Source organism: Helianthus annuus, chromosome 9 (genome assembly GCF_002127325.2).
Source record: "Helianthus annuus cultivar XRQ/B chromosome 9, HanXRQr2.0-SUNRISE, whole genome shotgun sequence".
Classification (NCBI taxonomy): Eukaryota; Viridiplantae; Streptophyta; class Magnoliopsida; order Asterales; family Asteraceae; genus Helianthus; species Helianthus annuus.
Genome location: NC_035441.2, coordinates 141,655,391 through 141,668,189, shown reverse-complemented (window position 1 = coordinate 141,668,189; position 12,799 = coordinate 141,655,391). Strand labels below are relative to the sequence as shown.

Here is a 12,799-nt window from a genome sequence, read left to right as displayed (position 1 = left end):
ACGTGTTACACAATTAAAACAGTTGAGTCTGAAAACAAAACACGGTAAACTGCAAAAAAACAGTAAAATGAAACGACGGAAAAAATTACTAACATTTATTATATTAAATTTATTTATCTTTTTCAAAACGCCATAATTACCTGACATACGTGGGAAAAAAAAAGTCAATATAAAAGAAGACCATCAGAACCCAAGCTCAAACACGCCAAAAAGACTAAAACGCCACATATTCTCCAAAACGCCAAAAAATTTAAAAAAAAAAAGCTAAGGTGATTGCATGGAGGTTTGAAAGGAAAGAAAAACGATTCATCATAAAGTTCTCTGACAGGAGAAGGGTAAAGGTAAGAACAATAAAAGCCATAATGGGAATGAATGAAAATGTTTAGAAGGATATCCTGGCCCTTGGGGTTCCAAGAGACAACGATTGTGAAAGAACAAGAACTGTAATAAAAAGACTGGAGAGAAAGTTTCCAGCAGAAGATGATGAAGATGATGATGATATTGAAGATACTCAAATACCAAAACTTAGCAGTTGGGTATTGCATGAGTAAGAAGGAACACTTGAAGTAACTTATAAAAACGGGGTGCAATACTCAAGACCAATGGAAGAAATGTTGAAGACAGGGTTGCTATCTATCATTGAACTACTCTGTGATTTAACACCTTCAAACGATCCAAAATCCAATGATGCAGTGATATTCAAGAACAGGCTGCAGCAAAGAAGAGAAGAGCTAATGGCGTTATACGCAAAAATAAAATTTGATAATGAAGAATCTGAAGAAAGTGAAGAACAAAGCGATGGGTACATCTCTGATGTAATCCCATCTACGGAAGACTATTAGTTTATTTTGATATTCGAATTATTGTAGTTTTTTAAAATATTAATCTATGGTAATGAGTTAGTAACAAAAAGATACAAAACGCCAAAAATGACATGGAAAAAGCCATAACGCCAAAAGATTAATAAATCTACAAAACGCCAAAATTACCTTGCACACAAAAAATAAAGAAGCATGTCAAACGCGAAAATCGTGAAAGGAGAAGAATACTAAAAAGACAAAAAAACCCCTCGGACCCTGATCATGCCCTACGCCACGTGTTCGGCTAGGATGTGTTCTCACCGTTCTCACACTTTTGAGCGTTTTCTCCTGATCCCGTCTCTCTATGTATATATATATATATATATATACACATAGATATATATATACATAGAGAGACGGGATCAGGAGAAAACGCTCAAAAGTGTGAGAACGGTGAGAACACATCCTAGCCGAACACGTGTCCCGCGGCTTAGAGAAGGGCAGAGGGGCTTTTTTGTCTTTTCATTCTTCTTTTATTTCCCAACGCGGTATAATATTTTATGGCGTCTAAGTTTTTTTTGGCGTTAATTGTATTTTTTAAACTTTTTGGTGTTGAATTAGTTGTTTTTGTGTCACATATATAATTTTTTGGCGTTATAGCGTTTTTTGGTTAATTTTTTTTGGCGTTTATGGCGTTTTGTATAATAATTCACTACGAATCACTAATATTTGCATAAGATTACAATAAGACCATTTTTTGGCGTTTAGTGAATTTTTTGGCGTTTAATACCCTTTACAAGGTGTTTTGCAGCAACTGTTCTCCCAGTTTTCATACTTCTAGCGTTTTGGTGTTTGTAGTTTTTTGCGTTTTATATAATAATGTATTTTATTTATAGAGAATTAGATAACAAATCAACATATAACTTGATATCAAAACAATATAAAATGAAAACAAAAATAATAAAAAATGGTAATCTAATTTCTCTTCCGAATCTTCACTGTCATCAGCCTCTATCTTCTTGAATTTGTTTTGGCGTTTTGAACCTTTTTTGAATACTTTAGCTTGATGCCAACTTTTCTACATAAACCCCGTCTTTTTCAGAAGAAGCTGCTTAGTGGCATCCTGTTTTTTGGTGTGATATTGTTGTTTGGTGGCATGTCTTTGAAGATCAACTCTTGCTTGATGCTATTTGTAATAATGGAGTCCAAAATAGCATTTTACAGTTGTGTTGAACCCTTTCTTCCATGCCTATATTCATCAAGAACAAAGCTCACATGATGGCATATCACTGTCATCAGTCTCTTTTTCTTGAATATTTGTCCATCTCATCCAGCAAAATATTACTGAGTTAACCTCCTCAGAAAAAGGATCCATTTTAGTGAAAGCTTTGACATCTGTGGCGTTTTAAAGGGAGTGGTTTCTAGAGGATATGGCGTTTTTGTGTTTTTCTGGGTGTGATTAATTTCATTGTGTATATATCGCTCTCTTATAGGAGTTTTTTGGCGCATAGTTTAGGCGGGACTTTTTATTGTAATAAATGATAGTAATAAAGTAACTGTCTTTTCAGTTACTGTTTTTTGTATTTACTGTGTTGATCAGCTTTTATCAGTTTTATAGGTTATAGACGTCCCATCTTCTAAGTTTGGCGTTTTTTTTAAATGGCCTTATGCAGACCAACATGACAAAATACAATAATGGAGTAAATAAAATATTAAGCAGGAAAAATATTTTTTGTTATTTTTGGCGTTTTGTTAGGGTTAACCATTTTTAATATTATTTTGGCGTTTTGCTAATAAGTATAGAAATATATCATTTAATTATTTAAAAAAAAAGAAGATTACATAGAAGAAGAAAAAAAGAGGAAAAAAACTTAAAATCCTTCGTCAGAAGATACTTTATCTGAATAGTATCCATCACTTGTGTCATCTTCTTCCTCCTTGTTGTCTTCATCTTGATCTTCATCCATGTCATTACATTCACCTTCATCAGCTTCATGTTCCTGAAGATTCTGAAGCCTCCACCTGAACATGTCTTGCATTAACTCCAATTTTGAGTCTATTTCTGTGTTGGTACAAGTGGCGTTATGCAATTCTTCCATGAAACCCAGTCGCTGCTTTGTCATGATGTTCTCTAGCCAGTATACTTCCTCCTCTCCGCTGTCGTATGTAACGGTCACCATGTCTGTTTTATCATCAAAACGCCATGATGTCATGACAGGGTCTGGTTTCACATCTCCTTTGATTGGTTCAAATTTGCTGGTTAATGCTTTCATAAGCATATGTGTTTCATGGCATTCGTTGTCTAGAGCGATGCCAATGGATAATATTTGCCTCTGTATCTCTTCTTCCATTTTCAGAATTGCCTTGACCGTCTTAACATACACCCTCCTTCTGTTGTCAAAATGGAGGACGTATCGCCTGATTCCCAGAGTGTATCTCCACGAAACGATTGTTGCCATTTTTGGCGTTTTGTTTAAGTTGGCGTTTTTGGTTAACGATTTTTTTTTTTGTAGAAAATGGATAGATTGAAGTGATTATGGAAGCTATGTTTTACGTTTGTTTATGTAATGATGTTTTTGGCGCGTAATTTAGGAGGGAATTTCTTCTAATAAATGTTAATAACTGAAATTCAGTTGTTTGTGTTGTTTCATCTTCCTGTAATATTTATCGCGTTTTATTTTTTAATTTTTGGCGTTTTGTTTTTAATGGCGTTTTATTTTTTTTGTATAGTGTTTTATCATTTGATGGAGTTTTGAATATGAGGGGTAAAAATACTCTTTTACCCTTAATGAAGCGCGTCCCACCTAATAATATTGATGTTATTTACGAAAACGCCACCGCACAATCTAGTCCATGGATTGTTTTGATCGGACGATCCATAATCATTCTCACCGTTCTCACACTTTTCACCGTTTCCTCTAAATCCTGACCCTATATATGGAAACGTTCTTCACTTCTTCCACCTTGCCAGAACTTTACCAATTAAGTTTCTCTTTTTCTCCATCTCATACACATTCTTGCACGTATGACATTGTTCGTAGTTGGATTGGTGCTAGCATTTTTCTCATTACAGTGGAGACTTCGTTTCATGTAATTACCATTTATGTCTGTCTGTCTTTTATTTACAATCTCGGTCATTGTTTTAGTTTAACTAAAGTTAACGCTGGTATGCAGGTGAAGAATCTAACAGTGAATCGATTATGTCAAAATCAAGTGATCATGGCTGTTAATGGAAGCCTCTCGGGGCCGACGTTAAGAGTTAAGGAGGGTGACACCATTGTTGTACATGTCTTTAACAAATCTCCGTACAGCCTTACCATTCACTGGTATATATATATATATATATATATATATATATACTAGTCACTTACCCGCGCGATGCGGCGGGAGTGGCAATTTACAATAGTATAATTGTTTACCGTTAGTTTATCCGTCGTCTCATGAAATATTGTATAGTACTTAAGTTAGTTTTCTTATTCGTGATATAATGGCACTGGTTTTTCTGTTAGTTTATCGATTATTTGGTGATCTTCTACAAGAATAGTACAAAACAAGGAAGTAGATGTAATTAAAAACAAGAAGAGTTCAAAACAGTCAAGTAGCTGCTGGACAAAACAATAAAAACACCATGCGGGGAGTCTCTTGTATCTCTTCCTGTTTTACCAATACATCCGTTCGCTTATGACTTTCTTGTATCTTCTCCTCTACTGTACCAGATTTCGACACATAAAAAAATGTTAGACGCCTACAGGTGGTTTAAAATAGTAATTAAAAGGTAATTTCTGGAAGCAAATAAGGCACAAAATCTACTAACTTACCTTCTTTTTTATACGGATGCGATTAATTAATCATGCAACACTTCCTGGTAGACAAAAAACCACCCATCAATGCCACGTCATTATATATGTGTATCAAATGTTGTGGGACGAACGCAACAATTTTTTGTCTCTAAAAAGAAAAGAAATTTAGTGGTGGAAAAACGCTTACTCGTACAACACAAAGTAAATTAAAATAATGTTCTTACGTGTTGATCAAGAAAAATAACCACTAATCTCTTTTCATCGACGTCATGCCAAATAAACTCCACCTTAACAAAGATTATATTATACCATGCTCTATCATTTCTCAATGATGAAAATTCTTCAACGGAAAAATGATCAGACATATCCTATTAAGTGTTCAATGTTAGTTAACTAAAAAAATAAAAACTCCAGAAACTTAAACTTAAACTAAAACATGATTAAAATTAAACAACAAATTTAAAATTAAACTAATACATAATTAAAATTTACATAATTAAGATTCAAACTAATTCGAGAAAAAAAAAACTACAGTCATCATAAAAGTTGTTCTAAGGTTCCCAAACCATTTCTTCATCCAATGGTGGTTCGTAAACCGCCCCAGGGTCAGTTTCGTACCCTTCAGCCCAGCTCGGTAGTTCTTGTGTTTGACTGTGGTTTTCCACATAAGGGGGGTTTGAAGGTGGAGGATGCATAAGCAGTATAGGAGTGTTTGCCACCGGACGATGATGCCCCTCCTCAATTTGTAGTCCACCAAATTGTAGTTGAGCGAATGTATAGTCATACGCCCAATTCAACTCTTCATCCATCCAACCAAATGGATCATCATGTTCAGGGTTTGTCACCGAAGGAGGGTTTGCCACCGGAGGAGGGTTTGCCACCGGAGGTGGGTTTGACACCAGACGAAAAGGGTTTCTAACTTCAGGGTTTGAAGTTAGAGGGTTTGAATCAGGAAGGTTTAAATGACGACGGGATGATCGTCCATGGTTTGTTGATCCTTGTGGTTCAACGGGAATTGGATAACCACCACCCATACCTCTCAATTGATTTGTGTTTGGAGTGATTTGTAAACTGAAAAATACAATTTTGATTGGATATAAAGATCAATTTTAAAGCAAATAAAAATAGTTTGGTTGAATATAAAAAAAAGGATTGTGTAAACTGGAACATACAATTTTTATTGGATATAAAGATCAATTTTCTTACCATGTTAAAAATTAACATCAAAGTAAACTGAAACATAAGGATTGTGTAAACTGAAAAATACAATTTTTATTGTAACATTTTTAACATCAAAGTTAACTCAAATGTTTGTTGGTTTATATTTTTTTTTATCAAAAGAAATGGCAGCAACTGCTGAACACGACCTTTTGTGCCTGAGGATAGGCCCGTATAAGCGGTAAGTCCATATATTAAATTGCATGATTATTGGATAAAACGTGTGCCATTTTTAACATCTTCTAGTTTGGTCTGTCGGACCAGACAGGTTTGGCAATTTAAAGGTTTGATTTTTGTGGTATAGCTAATTTAAATATTGTTAATAACCTGTTATAGATTCGTTTTTTTGTTCCAGGTGTTGTTGAAGAAAAAAGACGTTGCCTCTTTCTCTGCAAGCATTTCTTCGCTTAATATCAAAGTGAACCAAAGTGATGGTAATGAGCATGAATCGGAAGAAGCGTGGGAAAAGTTATGAATATGACAGAGCTCTTAGTACTGACTGGACCTACCTTAGGATTAATAAAAAGCTGGATGTACATCTAGAGCAATGTTTCAGGTTCAATAAAAAACCTACCTTGTTAAATTTCAATAATTTTTATCGTTCCATTATACAGTAATTGATTTCTCAATTTGTTTGCCTTTATTTTGATAATATTTTACCGTTCCATTATGAAGTGATAATTGATTCCTCAATTTGTTTGCCTTTATTTGATAGTAATAACTTCCCTATCTTTATTTGATTTTCTCAATATATGGTAATCGATTTCTCAAATATTGGTTTCCTTAATGTTCAGTTTATTATATAGTAATTGATGATTTCTCATAACAAATAGAACTTGATTTCTCATAATAAATTTACTTCAAGGATATAACTTTTTAAATTTAAATGTTAATTTTTTTATTCATATAAGAAAATTATTTTTGCTACATCTTTTCAGAAAATCTTTAAAGTTCAGTCGTTTCGTATTAATCTCTTTCCTTTGACGACACAAAGGTATAACAATATATTCCGTGTAAAACGTCATACAACAAATTAGATATTATATATCTATATTAAAAGCAATAATTCTTACCCATTTTAGATATTTTGAAGGTTAGGCGAGACGAAAAGAATTTTTGAAAAAACTAAAGTATTTGCGCATCTCATATACTGACAAGACGACAAAAAGAATTTTTGCGGACTGACTTGCAACTCATTTGGATCATTCCCCCTTTAGCTAAATTAATTTTAAATGGTCCATTTAGAGTTTTAGTGCCATGTTAATATGATAAACCAAACTGAATGTTAAATTGGTCAACATAATATAAAATGCAGTGTTAGAACAATAAATAAGTACTTTGGTACAACCAAATCGTTCAGAATTAACTAACTTAGCACAACGGTAAAAACACTCGGCATACATACAACGGTAAGAAAATATAATTTAGTTAAAAAAAAGATAAAAATGGATAAATATTAAAATATAGAAAACTTTTTAAGGTATTAATAGAAATAAGGGTTAAAAAGTCAATCTATAATACATTTTTAAGGAAATAAATCATAATGGGTAAATTTGCAATTTTTTCATTAAATGTGGGGATATATGCAATATTATTTATGAGTTGGGTAAATATGCAATATTATTTATCCTTCAACATAGAAATCTAGTCTACTGAACATTAATACATGCAAACTAAAACAATACATTTTACAATACATTAATTTTACAATACATGCAAACTAAAACAATACATGTTACAAAACTAACAGATATAAAAAGCCACAGTTGAACAATACAGATGCAAAAACAACAGTTAAAAGTTACAAAAATAACCAAGAAATGTGAAAGAACTTACAACAATGCAAGAGGCAGATGTAAAAAGCCGACAAAAAATGTAAAACCCTGATGTAAAGAGCCGAGAAACAACGCAAGATCTAGATGCAAAGAGTATTGATATTCTGAAATCGAAGTAAAATAGAAGTTGTTAGGTTGATGTTTTGAAGGTTTAATTGATGTAAGATTTAAAAGTAGGATTTAGTTCAACTGAGATAATACTTACAATTTGAAAGTTTAATTCGTCTCAGTTGAGTGTAGTTGAGTGTTTGTAGAGTGTGGAGCTTGATGTCGTATTTATAGAGCCTGAAGCAAGCATACTCCCTTTCAGACAACAGTGTTTAGCTTGCTTTACAGTTGTAAATGTAAAAGTAAGTAACGTAAGTAGTAAAAAAACAAAAAGGACAAAAGTCAAACAAAAGATTCTGACATGAGTTGGTTTCTGAAAAGGTTGAGATAAGACTTGTTAAGAATATGAAAGACTTATTATAGAGACTGAAGCAAGTATGCTCCCATTCAGACAACAGTGTTTACTGTTTAGCTTGCTTTACAGCTGTAGATGTAAAAGCATAAAAGCAAGTAATGTAAGTAGTAAAAAAAACAAAAAGGACAAAAGTCAAACAAAAGATACTGACATGAGTTGGTTTTTGAAAAGGTTGAGATATCTTAAAAGATATTTTCTATCTAAAGACTTATTAAGAATATGAAAGAGGTCGTTGGATTATAACTTGAAGTTGAATTCTAACTAAACCATTTGATATTTGATAGGGGTAATACTTGACTGTTTCATAAAAAAAACTTCTCTATTTGTAAGTTAGTGTTTTAGTAATAAAAACAATATTGTTAACGATAATTTGATTATTATGAACCCACTTTTATGATTCAGTTATGGTTATGTGTGTGTAAATAACCAAAATAACTGAACTGGCATTAATAAACCTGTATATTTTCATTTTTTTGGAAATAATAAGTAATATGTCGGAAAATATTCGCTATAATACATTAAATATATTAGTTGTCACTTATCCCCCCTTACAAATTAAAAAGATTGCTGATACGTATTTAACATGAGATATAATTGATATCATTAATTGGAATTAACTTGAATTTACCCACGTGTGACCACACAGTTTATAACCGTAACCCAACGATTAAAAATTTCTAAAAACCAAAAGGCAGTAAATAAAATTACCTGCAAGGCAAGCAGCAACTGCTGAACACAACCCTTGCGTAGATTCAGGCCATCCTCATTCAAACCTGACCGTTGGCAGCAACGACATCAAGCAAGTCAAAACTCTCAACAACATTCAAATTCACATACCAAGGTAACATATAAGTAAACGATTTTAGAAAATGGTTAATATATCAAGACACCCATGCATTCACCTTTTTCTCATTAAGGTCACTCACATATTGACACTACTTTAGAGACCACCCAAGTATGTATACGGTTTCAATTATACCTAGTGTACAACTTTCTAAAATGTGTATAATAAATGGTGTGCAACTTACTGATCAGCTGGTTTGGGTTGCGTACAGTTACGCATATTGCAAGTTGTCCTAAATGAAAAATTGACATTCCCACAGCTGGGATAGGTCCAGTCATCTTCTTTACGGCCGCCTGAAATCAAAAAAAAAAAAATCTTCAATAAATACCAGAATTTATAATTCCACACTTCAATATAACAATGAAGAATTTAAAACGAACGGACTACAACATGAACCTACCTTATTCGAAACAACAATAAACGCGACGGATCAGGTGCGAGAGCGACCAAATCAGCTAACAGGTGATTCATTTAAAACATAAATCAACAGAAGTCTTTCGAGTCGAATCCAGAGGCTGTAGTGCTTTGGTTCAGATCTTCTTGGTCAACAGAAGTCTTTCGATCGCCTTTCGTGGTTTTGGGTGCGATTTCTGATGAAGAATTTGATTCTATTTCTGCATCTCCAGCTTCCTTTTTGTACATTTCTTCCACCATTGGCTTCCATAAACGAACTCTTGCGTTTATAAACCAGTTTGAGACCTGCACAATTACAAATTCAATCAGTTCCAATTAGGTCTGCGGCCTGAATTGTGGGTCGAACCCGGACACTATATATAACTGAATATTGTGTCACACATGAACTTGAATACGCCAGTGTATACATGGGTTGACACGAACATGAGCCGCTTAACCCAAAGATTAAATATTTTTTTACATATTAGTATTTTAAAGTTCTAAATTTACAGGTTATTTTTATTTCTTTAAGAAGTTATGCTTAAACAATGCCAACTTATTTTTGAACTTTTACATCTCAAGATAGAAGAAAGAATAAAATGCCATATTCATCCTTAACGTTTGGCCAGTTTTGCGACTTTCGTCCAAAGGTTTGTTTTTCCGCATTTGGATCCAAAAGGTTTGAAAATTTTCCATTTTCATTCGGCTCGTTAACTAAATCCATTTTTCTCCGTTAAGCCAGGGGAATTTTTGTTAACTTAAAAAACAATTCAAACCTTTTGAATCCAGATGTGGATAGACAAACCTTTGGACGAAAGTCGCAAAACTGGCCTAACCCCATGGACGAAAATGACATTTTACTCTAAAAGAAAACTTAAATAATTTATTTTATATATCCCATATGAACAAACCTTGTGCCATGGATGAGCCTTGATCTGTGGGAACTTAAAGTGTGTATAATGTGGAATCATGCATTTAATTTCCTCACGTGTTGGTGTTCCCAAAATCTAAAAGATAAAAAAGTTATTAGCGTTAGAATCACATTTAGATTAGAAACTCTGAAAAGACAAAAGTGTTGAGATTATACACCTTAATTATCTCCGCCAGTTGATCTACACCACTTTCACCAGGGAAAAGGGGCTGCATATAGTACATATTAGAACTTATTAAAAAAATTACCACATAGAAAAAATCCAAAGAGACTGTTGATTGACTAAAAATCAAAGCATTTCCCTGTGTTTGTAAATGGAAACTGATCCTGAAGATCAATGATGTCAGCAAGAACACCAACCGTTGTAGTATCATTGCATGCTCCTGCACCTTGAATCACCAACGGGTTCGGGTGCTCATAACACCGACTGCATATCTCCACCTGCAGTTACATTTTCGTCGACTAATTGATACAGTCGCTATAAAAAAAGGTCACTGAAAGAGTTTAGCCGATAAACCATAAATCTTAAGAAATGTAAAAAATTAGTAGCAACCTTACATCCATTTACCAACAAATTCATTAAGTGGAAGACTTTTTGTGTTGTCCATCCAAGTTCTGGTACTCCCATTTCACTTCTACCATGTTTCACTATGAACTTCACTGCAACAAACAATTGTAAAAGATAAAAAATAATCAGAAGAAAACCAATACAACTACCAGTTAGTTATCATCTAACTTTTGTTTCTTAAAACGGCCCAAACATGACAGGGGATACGATTGGATATCAATATTTGTCATAAGTCTTACACATCTCAATTATCTCATCAACATGGTTTGACCACCATTCTTCATTAGGTCCGATACTTTCATAGGCAACCGCAACCTGAAGAAGCAATAAGATTTGTATGTTTTTCACGATTCCATCATCAAGAACATCTTCAGTCTCAGTTCCTTCTCCCTTCTGAACTTAAAATCACCCATGAAACTGCTATCTCATGAAAACAAAAACTCTAATTAGTATAAGAGATCTTATTTCTTCCAAGAAAACAAATGTAATGACCAAATCATAAAACTTTAAATTAAATATGGAAGATCTGGAAAATTTGGAACCCTTATTCACATTTCCTGTTGCACCTGAGCTTAAGATCCTCCAAGAAATTTCTATTTCAAGAAAACAAAAACCCCTAATCAAGACAAAAATATATACTTTCTCCGTATATCCATTCACAAAACATTAAAAAAAACAGAAAACCAAAACAGATCGTAGAAATTTCTACTTCAAGAAAACAAAAACACTAATCAATACCAAAAAATATACTTACAAAGAACAGAGCCATAGATCTGGCCAGATCTTCCACCCACAACCACCATCGTTGACGAACCCACAACCAAACGGAAGATCTGAAACATTACCCAGATTAGATTCAAATAACAAAAAAAAAAAAAAAAATAAGAAGATATGGTAAAAAGAAAGGTACCCTACCCTACAGTCAAACCAGTAGATCTGGTGTCGGATCTACTGAGATAGTGTCGGATCTTGAAGCCACCGGGAAAGAAGCCATAGAAATCGATAGGGTGTCGGATCTGGTGTCGAATCTGTTGAGATAGCATCGGATCTACAGAAAAACCCTAGATCATGAAACGACTGGTTTCTCAGTGAAACCCTAGATCATGAAGCGACTGTTGGAGTGGAGAAGGGGAGAAGACGGTGATGGCGACGACCGGTTCCATGGATGAAAGGTGGAGGAGCGGTGGAGGATCTAGGGTTTGTAGAGAAAGGTGGAGCGGCGGATGAAACGAATTGTGGTTTAGATAGAGTGAATGAAAGATTATATTGGATCCATCAAACTAAAAACGGGTCAAGTTAATCCGGGTAAGATCCGCGTGGGTATCAGGTGTTGAAAACAAGTTTTCAACACTTTGTGCTTAACAGGTTTGTACAATGGGCTTCAAAGACTTGTAAAGTGGCAAATGACCATTCTATCCTTCCTATATGCTTTATAAAGTAGTATAGATATATATATATATATACAACTGAACTAGCTACTTTTCGTTCGTACGTTTGATTTCCTTTTAAGAAGTAAATATCTCCTTTTAATCATGTTCCTAGGCACCGTGTTTTCCAAAGGCTAACTCAATGGGTGGATGGTCCTGAATTCGTGACTCAATGCCCCATTAGGTCGGGAGATAACTATACTTACACTTTCAATCTGACAGGACAAGTGGGCACGCTTTGGTGGCATGCACACTCTCGATGGTTAAGAGCAACGGTACACGGTGCTCTCATCATCCACCCACGAGAAGGCCAAAAGTACCCTTTCGTTAAACCATATCGCGAAGATACCATTATGTTAGGAGAATGGTGGAACGCTGACCCTAACGATGTTGAGAGCGCTGCACTAGCCACAGGAGCTGCACCTAATATCTCTAATGCTTATACCATCAACGATTGGCCTGCTGATATGTCAAACTCCACCTGTCGTTCAAACAGTAAGCTTGCTACTGGACCATAATA

The 12,799-nt window shown here is 34.2% G+C and overlaps 1 long non-coding RNA gene across 1 annotated transcript; it reads right to left on the bottom strand.

The window, feature by feature from the left end:
• Nucleotides 1-11,186: 11,186 nt before the first annotated feature.
• Nucleotides 11,187-12,102, bottom strand: LOC110874757. The gene is made up of 4 exons (XR_002556197.2): nucleotides 11,768-12,102; nucleotides 11,607-11,685; nucleotides 11,419-11,445; nucleotides 11,187-11,269 (listed from the first exon to the last, which is right to left on the bottom strand). It is a non-coding gene; the product is annotated as an uncharacterized LOC110874757 (long non-coding RNA).
• Nucleotides 12,103-12,799: the final 697 nt, after the last annotated feature.